The following is a 27,641-nucleotide window of genomic DNA, read 5'->3' on the forward strand; positions in this document are numbered from 1 at the left end:
ACTTGTACTGTTCATACTTGACATGACCGTGGACCCTAAAACAAGTGCTCATATTTTAATAACTCCTATGATGACACCCCAAGGTGAACGTGCTACATGCTGTTGTAATAGACATCAAACCATTGTGACAACGAAAAATTGACTTCCGGACACGCCTTAAAGTCATCTTTACGTTTAGAAAAATGTTTCTTAACTCATATGCATTTAAAAGAACCGCCGTGCCTCTTTTCTACAGGCAGTTTATGTACAGGCAATTTATTTATGTAATCTACAAATGCGAAGGGCGTAATGTTGCCGGTGCCTTGAACTGTGGTATCATGCTCCAGAACGGGTAGAAGTGAAGATACAGTGAAGCTATATAAATATTATTGTAAAAGTTCAGAAAGCAATGGCAGATATACAGCGTCTCAAGTAGCCCAGATAGCAAAGTAGACTTCTCGATCGTGCCAGCGGCATTGGTTAAAGTTGCCCCATTTGTGCCTGGTCTCAAGGAAACACTAGCTGGGAAGCTGTGGGATAGGTTCTCCAACTATGCAACACTATTTCATCGGTCAAAATACTTATTAAATTATTATTGCCTCTTATGATTGGCCGACATTGCGTGAAAAGTTTCTCTTGTGATTCAAGCTGGGTAAAACACAATTGATTTAAACAAGGCTTCGGAAAAAAAGTATAGGTGCACAAATTAGAGCAGAGGCCGTACTTTAGTTTGAGATCATAGCGTTTGTTTTATGTTGTTTGGTTTGCTTGCTAAATGCTTCCCCACTTTGTGCATCGTCTTGAAAGCTCGTGGGAAGTTGTGTGGTGGCATCCATATTGAAATATAGGCTATCTGTAACAAGAACTGTACATGTTTAGTTAATGGAGTACATATATATGCTAGTCTGATGACAGCCACGATAAATACTGTCTAGAAATCGTTAAGCCGGAGGAAGCGAATGTCTGCTCCCGTTCATCATATTGCATAGATTGAAGGCAGCCTATTGTTTGTGCGAGCACAGTACTAAGGCCCACAAAATAACATAGTTCGCAAAGCATGAGGATGAATAATATAGCTGGGGCCCAGTTATGTTCTATAAAGCAAATGCTCAACGTGTGGATATGGCCTGCACCATTCACTTAACCCTTGATAATAGTACATTGACGATGGTAAGAAATCTTGTTCTCTTGTGAACCCTATGCCCATCTGGCTCGTGCGCATGGGTGAAATGAATATCACAAGAAACGTTGGAATTGTAAGCGAAGAGTAGAAGAGTTTCAAAAACCGCATTCAAGCCCACTGCTGCCACTCATAAACCTTTCTTTCTCGTAGTCGAAAAGTCGAGCATATATCTCTCATGGTTTGCCACCAGCAGTACCTCTGTAGCGCATTTTGTCTGACCTACTGCCGAGGCAAAAGTCACTGAGCTGATGAAGTTAATCAAACAACAGCTCGAGATGTAATACATACAGAAAGAACAGACCAAGCGTTTCGTACGTTTTCTTCTTCCCGTCCAACCTCTTGCCTTCCTATTCGATTTACCTTCATGATGTACAAGCCGGCCATGGTTAGCATTCTGTTGCAGGTCACCCAGCTGCGCTTGTTCTACAGAAATGACTCTCCTTATACGCCAGACTTGTTCTAGCTATTTTGAGAGCTGTGCGGCAGAGAAGTGCATTTCTGACCACTTTGCAAATTCACAAAACGGCCCTAGCGCAGCCGGGGTATACGCATGGCAAGAACAAGAAGCTCTTGTTTTTTCATCCTGCGGCACAGCTTCTTTGAGGTGGAGGACGATGACCTGCGCCTTACCGATAATACGATGCGGAACACGTCCGTTCTCTTCAAAGCCATTAAGTTGAGCGGTCTTATTGTTATTCTATGTATTGCATGAAAACCACCTGAGTGCCGATGATTCCGCGGCTCCTTCGCAAGTGTTCGAACGTTCGCCCGACTGTGGTGCCCATGGCAGAAAAAAAAGGAGACTGTTACAAGGTTTTATTTTGCACTACAATGCATTGGATCATAGTGTGGAGCGCGAAAGAGCTCGAGTCAGCGATGACGAGCACTTGTCGCAGAAAAATTGTTGGTGACCGCGGGGGTAAACGAACGTCGGAAAGCGCGTTGCCTTCTCGTCACCACGGAGCAAAGAAAGAAATGGCCCCCAACGCAGTGCTGCCGCATGACTAGTGAATGCGCCCCACGATGTCGTCTTTCACAAAGTACCCCGTGATCCTCAGCAAAAAATAAATCCACGCGAGAGAACTGCTTGCCGTTCCGCCAATTAAACCACTAGGGACATCTCGGGACGCAGGGGGCAAGAAGGGCTGCCGGGAACTTTCCTCCGCTGCTTTACCGTCGAAGGTATTTGAAGGAAGGCCGAGTACGGGGATCCCACGCTCTCGGCGTTCAAGTCACGTTCGGTTCCTCTAGGTGGCCCGGAGTGGTGGGCGTTCATCTGGTCATTCGTGGGATGCAGTGCGACATCAGCGATGCTACGCCGAGGAAAATAGGAAGAAAGGAAAGGGGTAGCGTGCTTGACTTGTTGAGGCCGAGAAAGCAGAGGTCGTGACGCTCAGAACCTGTGAAGACACGTGATGGTTCGAATACGGGACTCGAATGCGCAACATTTCCCGCGCTGGCGTCGGATGACTCGACTTAAAATTTAGTGTAGAAAGCTAAGTTAGTTGGAAATTGGACATACGAGACAGCTTCAGTCGTTCAGGCAGAGCAAGTACACCGTTAAGTAACAGAAGAAAGGCGACCTGGCAGGAATAACTCACACACACACACACACACACACACACACACACACACACACACACACACACACACACACACACACACGCACGCACGCACGCACGCACACGCGCACGCACACGCACGCACACGCACGCACGCACACACGCACGCACGCACGCACGCACACGCACGCACGCACACACACGCACACACACACACACACACACACACACACACACACATCTATGTGACCGTGCAAGCGACTACGACTCTGCACTTTTCATTTGGGTTCGCCCGCAGCTGACCCTACGGGCGAACCCGCAGTACTGCTGTACCGTTGTGCCGTTGCGCTGCCCCGGAACGTGCGGGGTAATGCATGCGTAAGTTCTTGGATTGCATGCAAAGCACAGGAACGACTATTGAGCAAGCGATGGCATCGACGGCGCGGGTTGTTGTCATGGGGATAATGATTTTCACGCAGGACATTCCTGTAGCCGCTGTTAGATTATCCAGCGTCCCCGATACCGGTCAGCGTTTCGTTTCCGCGCGAATGCCGTGGTGTTTGGAGCGCTCAACTGAATACATGATCAGGTCTCTATTGTGAGCGAGAAACAGTATATAGCACCGAGCTGAAAGTGCGAGGCACGCTGAGACGGAATAGTTTTGCCATCGACTCAAACGGCTGCAATTGATTTCGGAAGGGATGCGGCGTGACTTCTACAATTGCCGTTTCATTTAATAGAAGGTCGTCCTGTGATATAGAGAACCGATCCTAAGGGTTTTGTAACGCGTGAGCAGGGACTGTTTATGACTGCTCCAAACGTGATACAGATGTCACCTAGTGCAGCACTGAGTTAAACTGAATGACGGGTGCAGCGTAAACTAGCATATGCAGCTGTGAGGGAGCGTCCCAAATAGTTTCGACCAGTGCAGAGTAAATGCACCTGCACCTTGGTTTAGCTTCAGAAGCGCGATTGCATTACACGGCCATCCAAATGTCACCGTCACGGCCAGGAATCAAACTAAGGTCTACGTTCACAACAGTGTAAGTTACTGGCCACTAAGGCACTGTGATCAATAGGAAGTCAGCCTCCCCCTCCCCCTCGCCGTCAGATGTGTCTTACACGACACAAGCACTTCTACATACATCTGTGCAAAGTTTTTATGACTTAAAAATGAAGTCTATAGAAGCTCAAGTAATGAAGGGCTTCATCTTTTCAGCATGCGGCTTGTAGGTAAGATATGCAAGGTGTTAAACACTTTGCATAACCAGACGCTTTCGTCGAGCGGAAGGCTGACTACTGCATCGAATTAGGACAGAACCTGAATATACCCCTTTATTGCTGTTCAAGACAAGACGTGCCGATTTTGCGCTCCGACACAAACTTGGACACGACCTACGAATGTGGGTCGCGTCCTTCTTCTTGAGAACCTGTAGAAGAATGACCATACACATGAGTGCTTGGAACACCTTGCCTTTCCAGAAGGGTGCGTCTAGGCCTCAAAGGAACTTCACGCCTTCTTTTGCTTTTTTATTTTTTTGCATTTCTTAGATTCTCACGCCTTCTTTTCACTTATTTTCTTTTTTGCATTTCTCACATTGACTAAATTGCTAGACTCAGGATGAGTACTCCAGTGAAACTATGAGAGACGCTCACGAGGAGTAAGCGTCGATGTTGATTACGAGGTTACATCAGCTTGTACCGGCAATACGCCGCAATCAACAATTTAGGCCCGCACTCAAGCGCCGATTATGTATGTCTCTGTGAGTGATGGTTCAGGCTAATGACGCGAAACACTCCTTTCTCTCTTCCTGCTGCATTCTGTAAATTTTGAATACCTTTAAGTGGGACAGTCGAAATACATTGCACGAATGACCAATGTCGCTCTAATCATAGTGACACAAGCCATAGCCACTCCTTGACACAGAATCATTATCATAATAATTCATTATTCTAGGTACTATCACTAATATTGGCAGTAAAGTTAATATACAAGAACTGGAGGGTATAGTTCAAGTGCACCATTGTGCAGTAAATAAAGTTTGAATAGTACTAACAAGCTTTAATACCTCGACTTAGGCACTCAGTAGCGGAATTTGTTGACACAAAGATTAATGAGTGCGAGGCAGCGAGAAAGCAGTTATTCTAAACAGGAGCATGGAAAGAAACTACCGTTCACAACATAATTAATTCCTAACACTTGCACAGGTACAGTGTTTGCTTCGCAGTATAAAGTAAGGAAGCCAACCAAATAAAGAAATTTTAGAATCTGAACAAAATTTTGAGGATGCTTAAGCTTCACTCTTAAGAGTGAAACGCGATAGCATCCAGAGATCCCTGAGTGCTTCTCACGCTTCCCGGCCACTCGAGCGTGTGTAACCGTAATGTTTACCGGGAAACGCTGGCCGCGAACGCTATGCCCGAAGGCGGGCTTTCTGGTAGAAACGCGGCCTCTTGTGTGTCACGATGCGTCGGAGGTGAGCGCCATCTGGAAACATTGAAAGGAACCGGGCGCGCCGCTCGTGACCCCCCGAGATACTCGCGCCGGCGCGTGCAAATGGCGGACTCCGTGGCTGGTATATGTTGTTAGAAACGCTGGAAAAAGGCTTTCTTTGAGTTGTCGTGCAACAGAATTATGTTTTTTCTTATAGTCAAGATACAATACGACGCTATCATGTCTGTAGGTTGTGTGTAAGTAGTACTTTACGATTTTATGCGAAGCATATTACGAGAGCTCAACCCAGCTCCTCAGGCACGGCGGTGTCGCCTTCAATACCACGTGACACCGTGACGTCACGACGGAGGAGAAACGGGGCTCCAACTCGCGCCGTCGCTCGCGGCGTCGCGGCGGTATATAAGCAGCTGCGCTTGCCTCTGCTAGACACTCACGAGGTGAGATGCCTCCTGGAGATCGACAGAGCTGCTCGTTGGAATGAGAAGCGAAGGTTGTGGCGTGCTACAGAGACTGATTTTCTAGGTGGCTTTGGCTCAACTCTTGCAAGATGGGCTGGGTGGGAATCGAACCAGGGTCTCCGGAGTGTGAGACGGAGACGCTACCACTGAGCCACGAGTACGATCCCTCAAAGCGGTACAAAAGCGACTCTAGTGAATGCGGTGTTGCCTTAGAAACGAGCTGTTTCTAAGGCTCAGGCGTGCGTCGCTTGCTCAGGCGCAGATTTCGTTGCCGCGCCGAACACTGCGTTGCTCGACGCTCACCGCGTCCAATGCGGGGCGCGTAGTCGCTGCGCCGTAGCCCATTGTCTTACACCCCTTGGCGGGTCGACGGGAACGCTGTCGCGTTCCACTCTTGAAGGCGAAGCAGAGTAACGCATGAGTTGTTTCTTCGTCTAGCCGAACCAAATATAGCCAAGCAACAACAGTTCACCAGGCTAAACAGTGGTTCAACAACTAAAATAAAGGCTAGTATGCTTCGCATCCTGGGCTTAACCTTAGCTAAGCCACATCCATTTTTTCTACGTATTCTAGCTTGAGAAATTCAATTAGTTCAGATTTTCCATGCACCACATGGAAGGTCTGGGTATTTGTGTTTCAAAATTCCTTATGCTGAAACGACGTCCTACACCGAAGTTTCCGCGACACGGAGCTTTTACCACTATTGCGTTAAAATCTTGAGCTTAGCCCTTACGAAAATGGGTGTTGAATTTCCATTGCCGATTAGTTGTACTATAATTGAGTCAAGTCAAAGTACATGGAATTTCAACACCAGTTGACTCACCACAACGAGAGTTCAACGGAATTTCCGTTGTGCACTGCCAATGATTTTTCCGTTGAATGCTTTCCAATTGATTTCCAATTGACCGGTACCATATGGTCGCTTTCAATCGTGATCTTGCTCCATTAGGATCAATAATACGCGCATCGCGTTCGAGCCTCTTTATCGCGATCATAGGCTGACTACCATTTGTTTGATACAGTGTCTCGATGCTTAGCCAAAGGTTAGTGTGGATCCAAGCACTATAAGTAGCATTGAATTTTTTTAGGACAATTGTTTACATACTGAAGACTACTGAAATCATAAATATAGAAATCAGAAAACAGAAAAAAAAACAGAAAACTGAGAGAATGAAGGAATAGCATAATAGAGCGAATAATAATGAGGAGCAAGAATATGTCGAGAACAGTGTTATACAATCAGCTGATGATAACGGCCCTATTCACAATGACAAACGAAATATTTTCCTTTAAAAAATGTTTTATGTTGAAATTTTTACAGCACATTAGACAAATTTGACAAGTCCCTTGGACCTGGAACACCTGAAACTCCATGAGGATCACTTAATTGGACAGTGTTATCAGCTGTCACTGTCAATTGCAATCAAGAAATTTGATTCATATCAGGCTTGATTGCAATCGAAAGTGGCTCTGTGACACCAGGTATTAGATGGAATGACGAAAGCCAGGCGTTCTTCAGCTTGTGGCTGTTTGGGTTTGTTGTTCCACATGTTGACAAACTGAGCAGAGAAAACACAGACAGAAAGAATGATACGAATGCTTGTTTGTCATCTAGTTTCTTTTGTCTGTCCATGTTTTTCTGCTCTACATTTTCTCAACAGGCATCCATGTTTTCTTAATATTCCAGAGGTGTAAATTAGGATAGAGTACAGGCACACTACAACAAGGCAACAGCAACTATCTGCAAATTACTGACAACCATCGTGATTGTTGCCCGAGGATCAGCTAGGTCACACTCGTTACAGTATGAGTATGCATCCTATCCTAAAGGGAGTCAGGATAGCCGTCTGCTACAATATGAAAGAAAATGCACCTCTCACTCTATTGCACTGCTTGTTTCTTATTAAATGCAAGTGTCTATATGCAGATTTACAAGCACCCTGCTTGTATTGATACAAGTGCAATGCTGTTTAATGATGTTTGTTAGCATGCTGCAAGTGTACATTTGAATTACCCTAGCTATTTCACTAAGTGATTGTCGAATAAGAAACGTGTTTTTGTCCTCATAGGAAAAAGCTCATTTGAAATATGTCACACTGTTTGGACTTATAATATATTCCCCAATAGACCTATATTTTGCAAGTTAGATCTAGCATGCAAATGATGACTGCTGTTGGCCACACAGTGTTGCTGCACCAATTTTCAGATTTGCAGACGTGGATAAGCAAATGAAGAGAAAATGAAGCGCATGTTCTGTGCCACCCCATGACTCCAACGTATTGCTTGTGATAATATGAGGGGCCACTCGTGAACCTGTGTGCTACTCCCCCAAGCAGCGATTACTCAAGGAACCAGACATATAATGCTCTTTATTATTTACAGGCATCGCAAAAGTGTACAAAAGCATACTATACATGAAAAAAATCTGTATATATCACTTTTGCTCACAGCACACATCATAACAAAGCATAAAAATGTGGCACAACATCACGTAATAACTTAACAAAAGCAAGCATGGTTAAATAGGATGTGCTTAATTCAAAAGAGTCCATAGAGCTTTCCAACAAAACTGAACTCTGTTGCAAGGTAATGTAACATTTTCTATGGTGTTGGAAAATCAAAATGCAGCTGCAGTATTCATTTTGTAACAAGCGATGAAAGTGACTGTAAGGTCTTGTGAGCAACTTCCAGACAGCGAATAGCTAAAGCAAGTCTAAAGCCCTTTGATGGCATCTCATATTACTCATCTTTTATTATGTAGTTTAAGAAAAATGTTACTTCACCATGCCATTTGGACAACTATCACTCACTTATCTCAAACAAAATATTACGCAAACATCTAATTTTGCCAGCTACAGTTGGCAATCTGAAATTGTGGATATCTGATGCCATTGACTTAGCGTCTAAGTGTACCATTCATAAATTCAAATGGAAAAAGAGGGTGACTCCACAAAGGACCCCAGTTTACGGCACTGTCGACAACATGCAAAAGAGGAGAGCATTATATGTCACGTACTTGATACCGTACAATTCCTGGTACTCAAGAAGAAACTTCTTCATCTTTCTCCTAACTGTAGCAAGCTCCTGAATGCAGATGCAAGGGTCAAGAAGGTAATGCATGATCACAAAAAATTTCAACTAATGGTTGTACTGTCTTTCTAGAATGCGTCCTATTAATGTGACTGGGAAACAAAACAGCAGCCAATTCCTCCAACCGGCAGCTTTCCACTCCTTTATGTCCTTTAAAGACCTTGGCAGCCTCGTGAGCTCCCATATGGGGGTGAGGCTCAGAAGACATTTGTCTGCATCGGGAAGATGTCGGCATAGATGAAATCAGTGGCACTGTCTAGACTTCAGCCACATAAACATTGTTGCCCGAACAAAACCAGAACAAACGGCATGCACGTAGTGTACTACAAAGGCCTCACTAAATGAAAAAAAAAATGAAAGAAGTGTCAGCACACTTGCTACTTTGATGCCACAACTAGGGGCCTGCACGGCCTTTTGTGCATGGTACAAAAATGGCTCGTGTTCTGAGCTTGTTTGCAGAAGCACTTGGCAGACACACGCGACAAAACCCATTTCCTTTTGAAACAACCTGCCCAGAGTCCTCACACGATGCACAACCATAAGCACTGTTGAATTGTGTCATACTAGTTAGTTCACATTTGGAAACGCTGTCTACTGTACGGGGACCAGGAAATGTCTTTGACGTGTGCGATACACCCCTGCTGTCCCTCCAAACAACTCCAGTGGATGATATTTCATTCATTGTTTTCACAAACTGTATCAAAAAAGAGTTCATTGATAGCTTCCCTGTGCCAAACCACAGCCCAGACAACAAAAGAGTCTGTGCACATTCTTTGCATGGCAGTTCACTAATGATCAAAAGAAGAGACCACATGCTCGCATCAGAACTTTCGAAAAGGGGCACACCGTCAGTATTCAATGTCAATGTAATGTCATTCGAAGTCACAGGCAACTTGTAGTCATATCTTTTTGTGATGTCACACACATCAAAGGAAGTGCCTGTTCTACTGTATTGCAGCTTTCCTGATTGTAACACATCTGGAATTTGGCCCTTCAGATCCATTACAAGAAAAAATGATGAGCTTTTCAGTAAGCTGCCACTCGCATAGTTCACATTGCACTGACTGCCAACCACATCATTTCCTGGTAATTCTGGTAGTTCACCAATATACCCAGAGCACACACTACAGTATAAGTGCTTAGCATACTGCTTTTCGGATCCGGCAAAGTGTCAAAAAAGAAGTATACTTTGATGTTGGGTACGCGACACCTTCTGGCAAGTGAGCTCTGAGAAGCTGCAGTAAGCTATCGGTGGCTTCTTTTGAGCAGCCATGGCGCAAGCTGTGGGCCATGACCATTAAGAGGCTTTCGGCTTTCGTAAGCTTGGCTCCAGGAAACAGGTCTTCATCCTAAGCAGAGAGGAATGGTAGCAAACAACGGTGGTGTTAGAAAAAGTACAACATTACAATCATACACTTGTAGATGCCTGTTTTGTTACCTGCACAGTAAATTGGACAGAAAGTCCTGCCATGACAAGGGCTTCATGAGTTATCTTGTGGCACTGAGTTTATACTGGCTAACATGTTACTTAACCTGGCAACCAACTTTAATGCACAATTTTAAGCTACCCCTTTTACTTTGTGAACCTGCCTCGACATAATGCAGATGCCAACTGTGCATGGTGAACACCAGATGGCCACCAAAGAAACCTCTTTAAAGCAGCCATGGTACATGCAGCACAGTGAGACTAAGCACTGTCTTGCCATGAAATGTGTGCTTCGGGACAGCAGATATTTTTAACATGTACTTTTGGAGATGTTCAAGGAAGATTTGAGGGCTTCATTTGCAAACAACCCCCAAAAAAGCAGGCTTTGGCCACAACACGACAAAATTACACACACACACACACACGCACGCGCACACACACACGCACGCGCGCGCGCACACACACACACACACACACACACACACACACATACACGCGCGCGCGCGCACACACACACACACGCACGCACGCACGCACACACACACACACACACGCACACACACACGCACGCGCACACACACACGCACGCACGCGCGCACACACGCACGCGCACACACACACGCACGCACACGCACGCGCACACACACACCCGCACGCGCACACACACACACACACGCGCGCACGGACGCGCGCGAACACACACACACACACACACACACACACACACACACACACACACACACACACACACACACACGCACGCATGTATATATGCTAGAACAGGCGCCAAGATAACGCCTGAACGTTAAAGGAAAACCCTAGGAAATTCCATCAGCGCATTACGTATTCTAAGGCTCTGCGGTGCTCTGTTTCTGCCTCAGCTCCACTTTACCAGCACCGGTTTACTAATGCTTTACCATCAGTAAACACAGTTTACTGATGTAAACTGTGTTTACATCAGTAATATGAATTTAACAGCGTCGTTTTCTCCTTAATTGGGAGAAATAACTGCTGCGAGCAATGATCGCATCGGTACGCTCCCTACTTCATTCCATCACCTCAATATTTTCACTATATGACTCGGTCACTACGCTGCATAAGCTTCAGGAGATAACCTGCGGCAGGCGTTACAGTGGGGCAAAATAAGACGTCACAGCAACAAAATAATATCTGGAAATTACGCCTGACACCACAACGCTTACCAAGTCAACCTTCCAGCCTCTCGGAAAATGCTGCTCGCCGGGGTCAGGATACACGTCAGCGCAATCAGCGTCACATTCCGATTCGCTGCTCTCAGACGACGAGGTAGACAAGGTTTCATGCGTGCTTTCCAATGGATGACAGTCTTCAGTTGCAGCGTCAATTGAAGGGAATGGTGCGATGTGGCCTGCGTCAGCGTCTGCTTCGTTTTCGCAGAAACTCTGGTCACTTGCATCAGTAGAACCCAGTTCACTGTCCAACGCGGCAGACGAAGCACCGACTGATGAACGTTTTTGAACCTATTTTGAGCGTATGGGCACGTCGATGGACGGGTCCCATAAGTAATTTCCGAATTGTCTTCTCGGCGACATTATTCGTGAACGGCGCTGGGCCTTGCACGATTACTTTACGATAAAATATAGAGCGCAACACCCAAGTAAAACATAGCGAACAGCGAATGCGGAGTACAGCGGAGTAGTCATACAATCACGTAGTAGTGCACCCGCTGGCTAGAAAACCTAAAGCGTTGCCAGACGGTCAACTGCCTCGACGCTCAATGACTCAACAGTGAAACGTTAGATCAGCGTATCCAAGAGGTAGGTCTGGAAAATGCATTTTATAGTATTAGGCAATAGTGTGTGGCTTACAGGGCCGCAAACATTTATTAAAGTTTTGTTTCAAGTTTTTGTTATGAGTTTTTTTAAAAATAATTTTAAGCCAAACACAGCCATATCTAAAAAGTGAGCAGGAAACACTGATACCATCTCTTTCGTTTGCGTCGTGTTTGCATTTTTCCGTCGCCATTTCGTACGTATTTTTGTTAGTTGTCTCCCGTCAAGTTGGTTCTTTATTTTATGTTCCGGCCTCTGCACGTGCGTTTGTTTGCTCGGACAGCTGGAGCGTAAGATGTCTCACGTCCTTGCGAAGTGAGTTGACGATAACAAGTGGGACGTGTATCCCGTGAATGCTTTGGCCGACACGGATGTGGCCTTCCGTCTCATATCGCAGCAGGGGTCAATTAAAGAAGTATTCAACTCATCAGTTGGAAAGAAGGAGCGCCACCGGACCCGGCAGTACTCCTTGCCTTCGGTGAGTACATCTCGTGTTTTTTGACGGCTGTCCCTACTAAAGTAACATATTTAACAGGGAGAGGTGGGCTAGTTGGTGGTCGATATTGGAATGCATCATGTAACCGCGAAAACGACAACGGACGATGAAACATCTGCGCCTGTCCTGTGTGTTTCTTTCCTCGTCCGTTGTCGTTTGCGTGGTTACATGATTCATCCCAACTAAAGGCACGTTACACGGAACCTGTCTCAGAAAAGTTTATGCGCTGTCCAGGTTGCCGGTGTAGCGTGTGTGCAACACGCTACACCGGCTACACAATCAATTGATCACTAAGACACGGAAAAAAAACACATCTCATAGCGAATATGATCGACGCGACCAGTTTGTGTGCTAGACCTTGACATTTTTCATACGTCTGCCCGAGCAGCGCAATGTAATACAGCCTAGCCACAAATTCGTGCCAGCTTGCCCGCTTATCAGTCATTCTGCTCCATATTTCAGCAAAGTTCTGACTGGTGTCGCATAAAAGTCGCGGGCCACTTTTATCGTCGCGACAAGAGATTGGAGGATTTTTTACAAGCACTGCTCCCGGAGGGGACATGTAACCGGCAAACGAACGCTTCAGAAGAGCACTTGAGATTATAACAAAAGAGGCGGCGCAGGTTCTCCAGGGCACCCAAGGGGTGCGGGAGGATCAAAGCTGGAAGCAGGGCGGCCCGTGAGTTGGGGCCGCGGAGGCCGAAGCGTGTCAGGGGCATTCACACTGTAAGGCATTCGTATTTCGAGCTGCCGGTCTTCTACAGGTGGATGGTCGCGCATTTATGAAAAAGAAGCAATATTTATTTATTTACAATATCGCAAAGGCCCCAGTAAAGGGATTTTACATGAGGGGTGGGCTACTTGCAAATGCTTTAAGTGTTATATACAATTTTTTTTATTACTGTATTGAAGTCGGTGCTACTGGAGAGGAGCGCAACGTCAGAGGGAAGGTAATTCAAATCTTGCAATGTTTTGACAAAAAATGAAGAAAGATTCACAGTGGTTCGAGCAGATGGTGGGTATACAGCTGTTTCGTGATTGGTGCTGACTTGATGGCAGGAGTACAAGGTGACGTGTGATAAAACTTGAACAATAGGCACAGACGTGCTATTCTGCGGCGTGCTGAAAGACTTCCAAGGTTTGCACGAGATTTTAGTTTGGTGAGACTAGAATGGTATGAGCATTCTGAGAAAATGAATCTGGCTGCATGGTTCTGCACAGATTTTAGCATTTTATTAGGGTTACATTGGTGAGGGTCCCAAACAGTACATGTGTATTCCAGTTTGGTCTGATTATTGTGTGATAGGCGAGAAGTAGGACAGAAGGATGTGGTAGATAAAGGTTACGATGTAAACAACCAAGAACGCGGTTAGCTTCATTAGTAGTGTGCATTGTATGAAAGGACCGTGTTAAATGTGATGACAAATGAACACCTACATACTTGTACGCACTTACACATGAAATTGCGAAGTTATAGATCAAATAATTCAGTGATGAGTAATATTGCTGGCAATGAAAAGAAAGTAGTGATGTTTTATTTGTGTTTAGTGACATGAGCTACTCGTTGCACCAGATTTCGAACCGTTGAAAGTCAGACCGAAGGGAGTGAATGTCAGACAGGTTGTTAATTGGACGATATATGTAGCATGCAGTCGTCTGCAAAAACTGTGATGTTAGAAGAAATATCACTCAGTAAATCATTGATATATATTAGGAATAATAGTGGGCCTAGGATCGTGCCCTGAGGCACGCCCAAGCTGACAGGAAGGTAGGCAGAAGACTGTTTATTGGCGTGCACGAATTGCTGGCGGTTAGTTAGAAAGTCACAAATCCATTCAAAAGCAAAAGAATTAACGCATGAAAGTTTTAGAAACGGGCGTTCATGAGGAACGTTATCAAATGCTTTCTCGAAGTCCCCCCCCCCCCAAAAAAAAGGACACACACTCACACGATATATCTCACGTGCTCCTTTCTTCCGCATTCCAAAGAAAGCCTGCGAAATATAAAAAAATACCATGTGACGGGGCAATGGTGCACTGTTATTGTGTTGCTTGCTCTCAAGCGTGCGATGGATGAAGACGTCGGCTGCAGCGAGACTGGCCCGTGACAGGGCGTTACGTCTGGTGTAGGTATCTGGGCGTGCGGCTTTTATCGCATGACGGCACAAATGCATGCTGCTGGCTGAGTGGTGCCGAAGCGATAAAGCATCTAAGGAGACGAAAGAGAACAAGAAGATAGCTTTATTTCTTTTTTATTCTTGAAATGGACATGAGCTGGCGGCCTGCTGGTGGAGTGTAATGGGGTTGGGCGGGGAGGCGGCGTTAGGGCCGGAATGATTTTGCAGTGACCTTCAATCCAAAAAGTGCCTTTCGATTATAATGCGTGTTCGAAGAGGTCACCATCTCATAGGCACATTTTCCAAGCCGTTCTTGATCATGGTATCAGGGATGGAGTTGCAAACTTGTCTTACTTTTTCTTTTAGGTTCTCTGATGTTGTAGTTGGTGTCCGGTATACTTGATCCTTGATGTAGCCCCAGAGAAAGAAAGCAAGGGAGTTAAATCTGGCGACCATGCTGGCCAAGCAATGAGCCCATGCTGTCCAATACACTGCTGCGGGAATAATTCATGCAGCCATTTGCAAGCTTTGCTGCTGCCGTGTGCATGAGCACCATCATGCTGATACCAAATATCCTTGATCCTAGCCAATGGAACTCGGCAAAGAAAATCCCCAGGCGCCCCATCAAGGATGTCATTCATATGTTTCGCCTGTAAGCATGTTATTAAAAAACAGGGGGCCAATGATAGTGCCACCGTAAATTCCACACTACACGTTAACCGACCGCTGATATTGGTAATGTCTTCAAAACCCAGTGAGGGTTTTCGTTGCTCCAATAGTGAGTGTTGTGGATGTCCACGTGGGCATTACATGAGAAGGTAGCTTCATCAGTCCACCATGTTTTGTTGGCAAAGCCCGGCGGAAGATAATCTTCCACCTTGATTATAATCCAGTTTGCAAAGTGCTTTCGATTTTTGAAATAGCGGGGCTCCAACATCTGGTGCAGCTGCATGTGGTATGGATGAGGCTGCCTCTTCTTAAGTACTCTTCACATTGAAGAATTTGGCACTCCAGCTTCAGCACCCACACTACGAGCACTTGCATGTGGGTCTGAAGAAAACTGACACAGTATCTATCTCCACGTCCTCGTCCAGGATTGAAGATTTATGTTGCTTCTTCGTAAAAGTCCCAGTCTGTCTCAGCGTTTCATATGCATGCACAATCATCATTGAGCTCAGATGCTTACCTGGATGCCAGTGTGGAAATAGCTAAAGTGCACGCCTTCTATGTCCACTTGATGCACCTAGAGCCAAAACCATATCCTCCCTTTCCTCATTGGAGTAAGCCATATCCGCTGCTCAACGTTGGTCACAGCTGAATAGCGTTGCTGTAGAGAACACGCAGGGATATGTGTGCCTGAGGAGCTCTGGATATTGGGGGCGAGCTCCACCACTGGAAAATCTCATGCCACCATCGGCGTGACGTGACATATGAGAGGTCACGTGGACACAGTGGCCGCATTGGCTGCATTGGAAGCACCGAAGCGAGCTGAAAATGAAAGTTTAAAGTGCCACCTGTGCTACAGTTCTGATTAAGTGGTGAGGCTTTACAGCTTGACAACATTTGAAAGTACTCTAATAGGTAGTGGCTGCCTTTGGAAGCGTGCAGCATGGTAGGCTGCTGCTCGGTGCCGTTGTGCCGGACGTACGCAGTGGAGCCTGGTGTCAGCCTTATTCACACGTAGCCACAGAACAAAGAGCCACATGAAGCTTGACTCGCGAAACTTAGAAGTGGCAGACAGCCATCACCTACAACTCCGGTATGCAGCAAACAGGTGCGAGGAAGATTTCTGCTATGGTGTCAGGACTGTGCGATGTTCGGTGAGTAGCAGAAAACGCACACCGAGACGCTTGCCCGCGCCCACTGCCTAGCTAATGTCATGACGGTTTTGGTCTATGAACTTGTTGACGCTAGATACTGGCAAGTTCACTGGAACGGAAAGGGAGCGGCAAGAAGCACATTAAAAAAAAGTCATGGCATATGGTCACGTTATTGTTATGAATTATTGCACTGGATTACGACGAAGAAGCACAGGGAAATCGCACACTGAGAAGACCGATAAGCATACAGTGCGATGCAACTTGAGAAATAATATTGGAACGTCCAAGAATTCAAAAGACAAAAAAAGATTTAATCGTTGCGATGGCACATCACAGTCACCGTAGGTGTCGAAATCTCTATCACAAAATTATTTTTGAACAGTTGTGATAGCGTCCATGCAACAAAGATTGCCATTGTACTGTAAAATGCTCATATGCTGCAGCCTAAAGCTCACGGCACGGTGCGAAAACGCGCTCACAGCGAAAGCAAAACATTGTTCACAGACATGCATGCAGACGTGCAGTCGGTCGCTGCGAACCCGTGTGATCGCTGCATTGAGGCTTCATTCTGTTATGCCCCATTTGGTTACACAGACAGCCCACTATAAGAACATATTTCGCATAGTTTATTCGCAGCATTTGCCTACCTTTCACGCAATTAGGGAGACTCCATCCTGGCGACCGCGTGCAGTGGCGCTCACTGTACATATGTATTCGGCAAAGAGATAGCATCTGTAAACAATTCTGTGCTTTCAGTTTGCCCAAGATTATTATATCGACAGTCAAAAACTTCCCTCGTTGTGAGAGTACTTACATAAAAGTTGAGAAGGGCCGCCACGTGGTGTTTTTTTTAGCGCTGTAAGCGAAACCTATGAGGAGCGCGCCGCGTGATCTCATACTACGCAAGGGAGGAGCTTCTGACAGATGGCGACTCCGTAAGTCCTCGCCCCCAACATTGCAGTTCGCTGGAATTGGTTCAGACGAGGTACATAAGGTATGATCTACATCCGGTAAACTGGAACAGCCTGTGGGCGCACTCTCTCGGGGACTGACACGCTGGTGACGGTGCACAAGTGTGAAGCCAGACGCGGCCACCCGATACTGCGACCACAAAGTGATGTGCATCCGTGGGGTGCGAGATAAAAAAAAAAAAGTCTGGTAGACAGTAAGTGCGAGAAGGAGAGCAGACGGGGCCAGTATGGAAAGAGTTGTCTGAAGAATACATGTGCAATCTTCCTTGAATATAGCCAAGGTTTTTTTACCATTAGTTAGTTTTGTCCGCATGCGACTTATCCGCTGTTATTCGAGCCCTAAGGTTTAAAGTTGTAGCATCATCGTTCAATTTGAAAACTTTTACAAGGTTATTTGTGTACAAAGGCAAAATTCCAGCAGCAGTAATTGCTTTCCATCATTCCCACGCACTTCGCCCTTTCCTTCTTTCAAGCAGAATTAAAATGCTGCTTTCATCTTTTCTCTTTTGTGGCCTTAGATGCTTTATCGCTTTGGCAACATTTGGCCAGCAGCATGCATTTGCACCGTCCTGCAATAACAGCCGCATGCCCGGATACCTACACCAGGCATAACACCCTCTTGCGGGCCAGTCTCACTGCAGCCGACATTGTTCATCCATCGCACGCATCAGAGCAGCACAATAACAGTGCACAAGTGCCTCGCCACGTGGTATTTTTTCATATGTTGTGGGCTTTCTTTGGAACGCGGAAAAAGGGGCCATGTGAAATATACCGTGTTGGAAACAATTTATTGAGAGGTTTCTGTAAATGCTCTACAACTTTGCATCTCACACTTGGGGTCTGCAGCCAATGCTTAAAAAGTTGATTAATTAAACAAATAATCCGTTAGTTAAGGGGAAAATAAAAAAACAGCCTGAGTAACTCTAGAACAGTGCCAACATTATGAATTTGGTTCAACTTGCGTCCGGAGTGCCTTTCATTTTTAAAACTTTGGCTCAAGCTATGTGGAACAAGCTGTATATATAGTACAGGAGGGAGATTGAAAGGTTAGATGACATAGCTGGCTGTTCATTACGCTATTACCAAAAAAGTTGTTTGTAAATTTAATAACTAACCCTCATTTATCACTAGTTGCGAATAAGCTCATTATGTAAACTAGGTTGGTACTTAACCAGACTTACTTAGTCAAGACAAGCATGGGCCGGTTTTTGTAGCAATGCCTTTTCCCATGGAGGAAAGAAACAAAGTAGGACGTCACATTTTTGAAGAAGTGACTAGCGCAAGGGTGGACATGAGACAATGAGACACTAAAAAGATGACAAGGACAAGCGCCTGTCCTTGTCGCCTTTTAGTGTCCACTCTTGCGCTAGTTACTTCACCATGGAATACCAACTAGCCCGGTCTCGCACCCCACATTTTTGAAGCCGGAAATGCAGCCATGTTGGTGTGGCATCTCCCTTTGTGCCTCCACTCAGCTCGCCAGAACAGTTAGGCACGAGCTTTGAACTTGCATTGCTATGAGCTGCCAGAAGTGTGTGCTGCTGATGCGCATCAGAACAATGCCTGTGAAACTTCTTGATCAGTTTTAGTGAAGCAGACGCGATCCTGTGCCCATCTGGGGCATGTTGAAGAAGATGACAAAGACCTGCACCGCAAATACTTGAGTATGTCTGTTGCTGACACTTGCACTCACAGACCCAAAACATCTTTCAAGCTTACACACCTCGCTTCAAAGTCAGCTTGTCTTGCGAACATAATGTGCTGCGAGAAAGACGCGGGTCGAACAAGCTTATTTCACTTTTCAGAGGCCTAGCACAGCAGCGAGAGCTTAAGGGGCATGGTTGCTATGGCAAGGTTTTCATTTGGGGCACCATTACCAGTGCTGCATTGCGAAAAACAGCATGCGACTTCCGTCACACTACCTCCAACACGTCTGTGTTGGCCGGCGCCTCTCCTACGCTCTCCTTCCTCCATGCCTTTTCCCGATAACAATGCCTTTCAGTGCTCTTCGCTTTAGTGAGTGGTCAAGCGAGGCTGTGTATCGGGCGGAGCTTTAAAAGAGGCCACTCATAAATGCGAAAAGCACTGAAAGGCATTGGCATCGAGAAAAGGCATCGCTACAAAGTACTGGCCATGCTCGCCACTTCTTTCTGTATAAGTAAATACAAATAAAAATTGGCTCACAAATGTACAGGACTTGACACAGCATAAGAATTGGGGATAAGAGTTAATGGAGAATAGCTTAGTAACTTGCGAATCGCTGATGATATTGCCTTGCTTAGGAACTCGGGGGACCAATTGCAATGTATGCTCACTGACCTGGACAGGCAAAGCAGAAGGGTGGGTCTAAAAATTAATCTGCAGAAAACTAATGCTTAACAGTCTCGGAAGAGAACAGTAGTTTACGATAAGCAGCGAGGTACTGGAAGTGGTAAGGGAATACATCTACTTAGGGCAGGTAGTGACCGTGGATCCGGATCATGAGACTGAAACAATCAAAAGAATAATGGGCTGGGGTGCGTTTGGCAGGCATTTTCAGATCGTGAACAGCAGGTTGCCATTATCCCTCAAGAGAAAAGTGTGTAACAGCTGTGTCTTACCAGTACCCATCTACAGGACAGAAACCTGGAGGCTTATGAAAAGGGTTCTCCTTAAATTGAGGACGATGCAACGAGCTATGGAAAGAAGAATGATGGGTGTAACATTAAGGGGGATAAGAGAGCAAGTTGGGTGAGGGAACAAGCACAAGTTAATTACATCTTAGTTGAAATCAAGAAAGAAATGGGCCTGGCCAGGGCATGTAATGAGGCGGGAAGATAACTGATGGTGATTAAGGGTTACGGACTGGATTCAAATAGAAAGGAAGCATAGCAGGGAGCAGCAGAAAGTTAGGTGGGCGGATGAGAGTAAGAAGTTCGCAGGGACAACATGGCCACAATTAGCACATGACCGGGGTAGTTGGAGAAGTATGGGAGAGGCGTTTGCCCCACAGTGGGCGTAGCCAGGCTGATGATGATGAAGCAAGTGATCATTGTTAGCATTGTGTTCAGTGGGGCTGGTTGGTTCATGTTTAGAATAAAGACAGGGACAGCACATCACGGAGTACAGGACAGCGCTCTGTGCTGTGCTCTTTACTCGCTCGCCCTGTGTTGCGCTGTTCCTGTTTTTATTCTAAAGGGATCATTGTCTGTGTTTATATATTTTTAAATAAGGTTTCCATTGAAACCGTTCAACGGTGTGGAGTAAACAAAAATATCGGGACATCTGAACATTCGAATATTATTCATCAAACAACCATGCAGGCTGACTGATCACTGGTTGTCCAGTTTTAATCTTTGAATAAGTTGGGAATCAAGCAACCGAATAACTGGTATTGCCAAAGGCCTGATTTAATGGTGCTTTTATAGTTTGTCAACTACCATTGGCAATATTGAATTAAGGCGTGTTTGTAAGAAGGCATTATGTTGATAACTTCGATGACAGTCTGTGAAAATGCACTGCCCACAGATAATTTTCGTGCGCGTGATACTGCTTAACCAATTGTTGTTGTATGTCTTTAAAAAAATAGATGCTTTCTTTTATTTCAGATATCAACCCATGCAGCACCTGTACTGTTCAGGTAAAGGCACTTCAAGAAGAAAATCGGGAATTAAAAGATGAAGAGGAACATATGAAGCGGATGGCAGAAAAACACGATTACATTTATGGTAAAAAGCCTTTAAACATATGTTGCCACAACATTATACAGTCAGCAGCTGTCCTAACCTTGGTGCTTGACCACTTGTCATTGCTTTTGAAAAAGTTGAAGACCCTTCAAAATAAGAAAGAAGTTAATTTCATGAAACATGTTTTTCAACGGAAAGGTTTTTGCTTCCGTTATTACCATGTGAACTTGGTCACAAAGTGCCAAACTATGTCATAAAAGGCGCTGGTAAGAACACTCTTCCTTTCCTATGAAAGCACAACAAAATTTTTCAGGTAAATGAAGAGAAAGAAGTTTTACACCATAATGCATTCGTCGAGTATCAGCCATTTCTAACATTTTTATAGGCCATTGAAAGGCAGTAAAATGGCCTGTATTTAGGATTTTTTCCAGTAAAAGCTTAAATTTTGCATCAGGCAAATGGTCAGGACCTGTACAATGCTGAAAAAAAAAATGCTTGGACGGAATATGGTACAATAGTGTACACATGTGACGACCACTCAAGAAAGCTGATACGGTGTGCTAATTTAACAATGAATTGAAAAATATGCAAACACTGCCTCTTGTGATAGCTCATTGTGTTGTTATTAAACTGAGAAAGCTTTGTTAGAATAATTTTTTGCTTAAAGGGAGAAAAAAGGATATTGAAGTGCTATTCCACCAATCTCAAAATGTACAATACATCTCACTTCAGGAAGCCTCTTGGCGCCAAAGACGGAATGCATGGATACGAGCGCTCCTGTGCCAATAAATAGAGGTTAGTCTAAACTGATTTTAAGGTAATTGCTTCATTGCTAGGGTGGTTATGAGCCTCTTCAGTCAAGCAGGGCTGCTAGATTACTTGTGTTTACCAGCATGTCGCTGTCTGCTAATTTCCTGCTTGGTGCCCTTACACAGCATTGGGCAGTGCATTGATACCGACGTATTTGCTACCCGACTACTTGTGCCAGTCTAGTTAGAATTTGGCAGAATGCAATAAATAAAATAATAATAATAATTGCAGATTCTCGTAAATATCAAACGAGTAAGTTGGTGGGAATGAGCTGCCCAGTATTGTGTAAGGATGATGAGCCGGCCGTTAGTAGACAGCAACATGCTACTAAATACACGTAATCTAGCAGCTCTGCTTGACTGAAGAGGCTCGTAACCACCCCACTACTGAAGGAATCAACATAAAATCAGTTTGCACTACCCTTATGGCACAGTAACGCTCGTGTTTAGTACTACAGGCTCAATATATAACAAGAGATCAAAGGACGAGAGAAAAGAAATAAAATGTGCATGCATCCGCTAGCACAAAAACTTGGAAAAGGACAGCAGAAGCACAATGAGATAAACAAAGTGGCGAGTGATCGCTTTTTCATTCTGCGTAACTTGTGCATTTATCCACTTCCAGTTTCATTTCACATGCTGCCATGGCTCAGTGGCTGCATTTTGACTGTGGTGCAATCCAAAAGCACCTGTCTGTTGTGATATACTAAAGAACCATAAGTGATTGCTTTCATAATTTCGTAATCAATTTATTTTGCAGAAGCACCCAAATTAGTCAAAACGACCTAAAACGGCACTTGGCAAGGTTGTAAATCAAGCCAAACAAACAGTTGGACCTTTTGTTGCTTGCCCAAAGGTGCATATATCTATCATATCCTCTGTCTTAGCTAGCTAACATAAATGCATGAAATGCTACTGTTAGAAAAATGAATTTTTCGCACTATCCTTAAACTTGTTCTCTGCAAGCTCCAAGTCTCTTCAAGTCAAAGGCAGGAACATGCACATTGGTATAGCAATGCAGCATCAGAAATCGCTGTTTATTTAAAAAGGCAGGATGACCTCTCATTGATAGGCTGAATTTTTCATATCAATTTTGTCTGTGAAAGCACACATTAGGGTTGATGCCTGAGGAAACTTGTCACTGTCTTCACTGTAATTATGCATTTATGTTTCTGGCTAGAAACGTCATTTATAGTCCTAATATAATGTGTGCTGTGTAGCATCCATGTCTGAACCTGTACTTACTATTGCCAAAAAGCAGTCGTCCTGTCTCCCTTTCTCATCCGTGTTTTCTTCGATGAATTCATAACAGTGAGCTTGCGTTCGAATCCTTTTAAGCCACTGATAACTTACACCATCACCAGACAGTAACTTTATTGTCAAGAGCTTGTACAATTTCACTTGATGGAGCTCACTTTGGTGTTACATGACAAAAAAGTGTCACCTGATATTGAGGGCTATGGTGCTTATCAGAGTAGTATGCACTTGAGCTTTTCCTGTGCCTTTATGCTGTGTGTAGATATCATAAATGGATATGAAAGTGCCAGAAAAACCAAACTTGCCTCCGGTGGGAGCCGAACCCACAACCTCTTCACTACAAATTGCGTTACCGCGGCAACTGTTCCAACTTCTAGATTCTTGGGTATTTTGTTTATGTGTAACCGTGGGTGTGTTAGCCAGTTCTATTCATGCCAATCCATTGGATGTGGACCATCCTTTTGGCCAATGGTGACGCATATGTGAACTTTATGAGCAGGCAGCTGACCAATAAACTCTTGTATGCTATTTGAAGACATCAAACCTGCCTGATTCAAGACCCTCATTATGAAATTAAAGACAAAGGGAACTGAGGGGCCCAATTTTGTTAAACACAATCATGTGAAACCAACAGATAATAAGCCAAATAAAGCATAAAGGAAGTTATCTGTATTTTTTTATTTAAGTGTAGAAATGATAAAGCAAAATGATAGTCGATGAAAAACAACTTGCTGCTGTAAGTCATGTCAGTAACTGCTGCAGGTTACCGCATTGTTTCTCTCCTTTAAACTTAGCTATTTGTTCCTAGATGTGTCACCCGCTGTGGTTGCTTAGTGGCTATGGTGTTGGGCTGCTAAGCATGAGGTCGCGGGATCGAATCCCGGCCACAGCGGCTGCATTTCAATAAAGACAAAATGTAAAAGCGCCAGTGTACTTAGATACAGATGTTTAAAAACCCCAGGTGGTCCAGATTATTCAGGAGTCCCCCACTACAGTGTGCCTCATAATCAGATCGTGGTTATGGCATGTAAAACAGCATAATTTAATTTTTTGTTAGGTATGTCATTGCCAGCAAATTCTGAATCTTACTCTGCAAAAGGTTATGGGCTATACAGCTTCCACATGTTTTTTTTTTTTTCATGTTCCCAGGTGGACATTGGGGCCGGTGTGAATGTTGAACAAGGCACCCTAGAGAGGCTATGCTGAGCATGCGAAAGTGGCCTTGGCAAATTTGCCAGGGCTCTTTTGTGGAATGTATTCACCCCTGAGGAGCTACGGGACGAACCGCTCCTGGGTGAGAAGAGCAACTTGCACTTAAACCAGCCATTCAAGGAGGCCTTGGACCCTATTCGTATCCGAGCTGTGATTGGTATGTACGTCAGTCCTAGTGGTACAACTCCAAATTCCAGTCTTGGAACATTATTTTAAAAATTCGCATCTCCTCGTGCGTTACTTAGCAAGAGATATGCGCCAGCACAGCAATATTAGCTTTTAGTTTGACTGGTCAAGCTCGGCACCACCAGGTAGCTGGACCGTACAGAGCGATCAGGCCACTCACGGACGTCTAGGCTAAAAGCTCCTTATCACAGCAATAGTAGCATGGAGAGGATTTAGTGTACGCCTCCACCTATCCATCAAAATCTCCAAATCTTGCCTGTGGTTAACAGAAAACCAAACACGCTTGGCATTGCGACAGAATGCTCGCAACACATGCTGCTTCGACAGCTCGCTAGGGATCGACTGCCAGTCAGCTGGCAGAGAAGTTTGAGAGGCTTGGTGCGCTGGCTCAAGACAACTAGAAGGAGATGACAGGATGTCCCATCACGATGCAGAGCCAGTGAAGGCGGAGCTTAGCCTGGCGAATGAGTTGGAGAAAAAGCATGGCTATGGAGGTGGGTAACTTGTAATTGGCTAAAGTTCTCTTAAAGGGCCCCTGAAACAGTTCGGACAAATTTTGTAGACGCGTAAGATACAGCTAAAGTTAATCATTCACACCACAATTTGTGTGAAGCCTTGCGTATTAAGAGAGCCACTGACGATTACAAGTTACCCTCCTCCGTAGCCATGCGTTTTCTCCTCAACTCGTTTGCCAAGTCATCAGGGCTAAGCTCCGCCTTCACTGGCTCTGCGTAAGGATGGCACGTCGTGCCGTCTACTTCCAGTTCTCTAGGACCGAGTGCGCGAAGCCTCTCCAACCTCTCCACCAGTTGCTTGGCAGTCGACCCCAAGCGAGAGCTATCGAAGCAGAGTGCATTCTGAGCAGTCTGTCGCAACGCCGAATGTGTCTGGCATTCCGGTAACCACAGCTGAGCGGACTGATTAGTCTGCACGGTCTAGCCACCTGTTGGCGCAGAGCTTAACCAGCCAAACAACGAGCTAATATTGCTCTGTCTCGGCCTAAAACAATTTAAGCATTTACAAAAACATGTTAACGATTACGCTCGTGCAAAATATTTACACCAGCAGTAAGGAAGAATACACTTTGTTACTGTTACTGTTTTTGGTCAAGCTCTGTGCCATCAGGTGGCTGCGCCGTGCAGTTTGCGCTTCTGCTCATCCTGTGAAACGGCACAGTCAAACGGCCAGGCCCTGTCTCCTTGTGCTTGCATTTACACAAATACCGGACTCTCGAAACACTATTGTGGTTTTTAGTAATCCTCTGGTGTAAAGTGACAGCTGCAAACGTGCAAATCCTGGCGCCGATTCGATATCGACAGTCCGATGCACTGCAGCCACTTCGCTCGTCTGCTGCCTTGCAGAGGGACATGGTGTCGCAGCTTGACATTGCCAGTTATGTTTTCAGCCTTCAACGTAACAAAGGCGAATCGTGTTTCTTGCGAAAGGACTGAGACCGACAATGACTGCGGAGCTCTCGTAAAAATGGAGCACGTTGCAACACAAGCAGACGACACTTGCTGTGCGCCAGAAGTGTAGTGACAAATTTTTCTTGTGCATTCTCTTTCTGTTACTTTCTTTTTATAAAAACAAATTAACTAACATTCCAACTATTAAGAACAACATTGGTTCACCACAAAGTTAAAAAAATTATTGATGAAGCGCGCTGGGCGGCCAGTCGGATAGCTTGCCCTACCAGTATCATTAGGACAGTTTACATCAAATGGTTAGATGCGGCTGAAAATTCAGCCGAGTGGTGTGCTGTGATCGGCAGCAATGTAAATTTTTGAAATCTTATAATAAATCATGTGCTTTAACTGGAGCACCTACATGTGTCAAATAATGATCAGAAGGACCTATCCTCTAATGGCTCAGTATGTTTGTACAGAATCATCAAAATCATTTCGGGGTCCCTCTAATGTAAGATGCTTTACACAGATTGTTGTGCGAATGTTTTACTGTAGCTGTGCCCCACGTGCCTACAAAATTTGTCCGGACCATTTCGGGGACACATAAGTGTGTCTTAGCAACAAGGCTGTATGTCAATGCTTATTAGCCTTCATATAGCTGTGATACTTTAGTGTTGCTATCATTGCTTCCACTTTTGGGTGAAGCTTCAACTGTTTTTGTCATTGAAATTCATTTTTTCTGATTGCCCGATAATTTGATAAGGTTTACGCACCCTTTTGGGTAAGAGAAATTTCCTGTGAGGATAAATGAATTTATAAAAGGTCAAATTTTCATTCAACGAAATTTTTATACAACGAAGTAAAGTGCTGGTTTTACTGGCTTCGTTATAGAGGATTACCTGTACGTGCAAATGAATTATATAAAATTCCAATGAATAGCTGCTAACACACTGACCTGTTCTTTATGCATGCCAAAGAGCTTGGTGCCAGTACTGAGATGTTTATCTTCATTCTGCCTCTGCTCTTTACAATATTGTGGTGCACACTTGATAACTGCAGACCCTGGCTCAAAGTACACAACGTAGCTAAATTACTCTGTGATGATGTTTTATGACTGACACTAGCAGTGTGGCCTGCACTTAAACATAGCATAAGGCTTCAATTTGTTATTATTTTATTAGACAGCTAGAAAATCCTGTATGCATCGGTAATCTTATGCTGTATTTCTTTTCCAGACTACACATGCTCCAAGTTTCCCTCTACCAGCCTCTCCTACATAAAGAACATCATCTCCCCAGTACTGGCAAGAGAAATGAAAGAGCCTGAAGCTCAATAAATTTGTGGCCTATTGTATAAAAGGAATGATTCACATGCTTTTTGTTAATCACGAAGTTGTTTCTTTTCATAACACCACAGGGAAAGAGGCCTTGCAATGGAAAGCTAGAAAATGCACCTTGAAGATGTCCCGAGGCCAAGCCATGCCTCAATGGCGAATATCAACATTAGTTAATTTCATGTTGCATTGCACCTTACAATCCATAAATTTAATATTGCATTCCACTTGAAAATCCATAAACTTAATGTTGCATTCCACTTGAAAATCCATAAACTTATTGTTGCATTCCACTTGAAAATCCATAAACTTATTGTTGCATTCCACTTTACAATCCATAAACTTAATGTTGTATTCCACATTACATTTCATGGAAATACAATTGTTCGTCCATGGGAATTCCATA

General features: G+C 44.7%; 1 protein-coding gene and 2 long non-coding RNA genes across 13 annotated transcripts in view; 2 read left to right on the top strand and 1 right to left on the bottom strand.

The window, feature by feature from the left end:
- LOC135914717 (chondroadherin-like) overlaps positions 1-27,641 on the top strand; it is a 660,669-nt gene that overhangs the window by 569,544 nt on the left and 63,484 nt on the right. The window contains exon 1 of one of the 10 annotated variants that reach the window (XM_070533925.1): positions 11,887-11,949. The exons of the other annotated variants lie outside the window; for them this stretch is intronic. The gene's annotated coding sequence lies outside the window, so the exon portion shown is untranslated. Of the gene's footprint in view, positions 1-11,886; positions 11,950-27,641 lie in introns of those variants that run through there. 10 annotated transcript variants of the gene reach the window in all.
- On the bottom strand, positions 7,988-11,836 carry LOC139056076 (uncharacterized). The gene is made up of 2 exons (XR_011512124.1): positions 11,356-11,836; positions 7,988-10,076 (listed from the first exon to the last, which is right to left on the bottom strand). It is a non-coding gene; the product is annotated as an uncharacterized lncRNA (long non-coding RNA).
- LOC139056075 (uncharacterized) lies at positions 12,114-27,260 on the top strand. 2 transcript variants are annotated; one of them, XR_011512123.1, is made up of 5 exons: positions 12,114-12,442; positions 20,955-21,074; positions 22,602-22,697; positions 24,248-24,467; positions 27,138-27,260. It is a non-coding gene; the product is annotated as an uncharacterized lncRNA (long non-coding RNA). The 2 variants fall into 2 exon arrangements; XR_011512122.1 differs by lacking the exon at positions 22,602-22,697 and having other exon boundaries at positions 12,117-12,442.

This window comes from Dermacentor albipictus, chromosome 2 (genome assembly GCF_038994185.2).
Source record: "Dermacentor albipictus isolate Rhodes 1998 colony chromosome 2, USDA_Dalb.pri_finalv2, whole genome shotgun sequence".
NCBI classification, from domain to species: Eukaryota; Metazoa; Arthropoda; class Arachnida; order Ixodida; family Ixodidae; genus Dermacentor; species Dermacentor albipictus.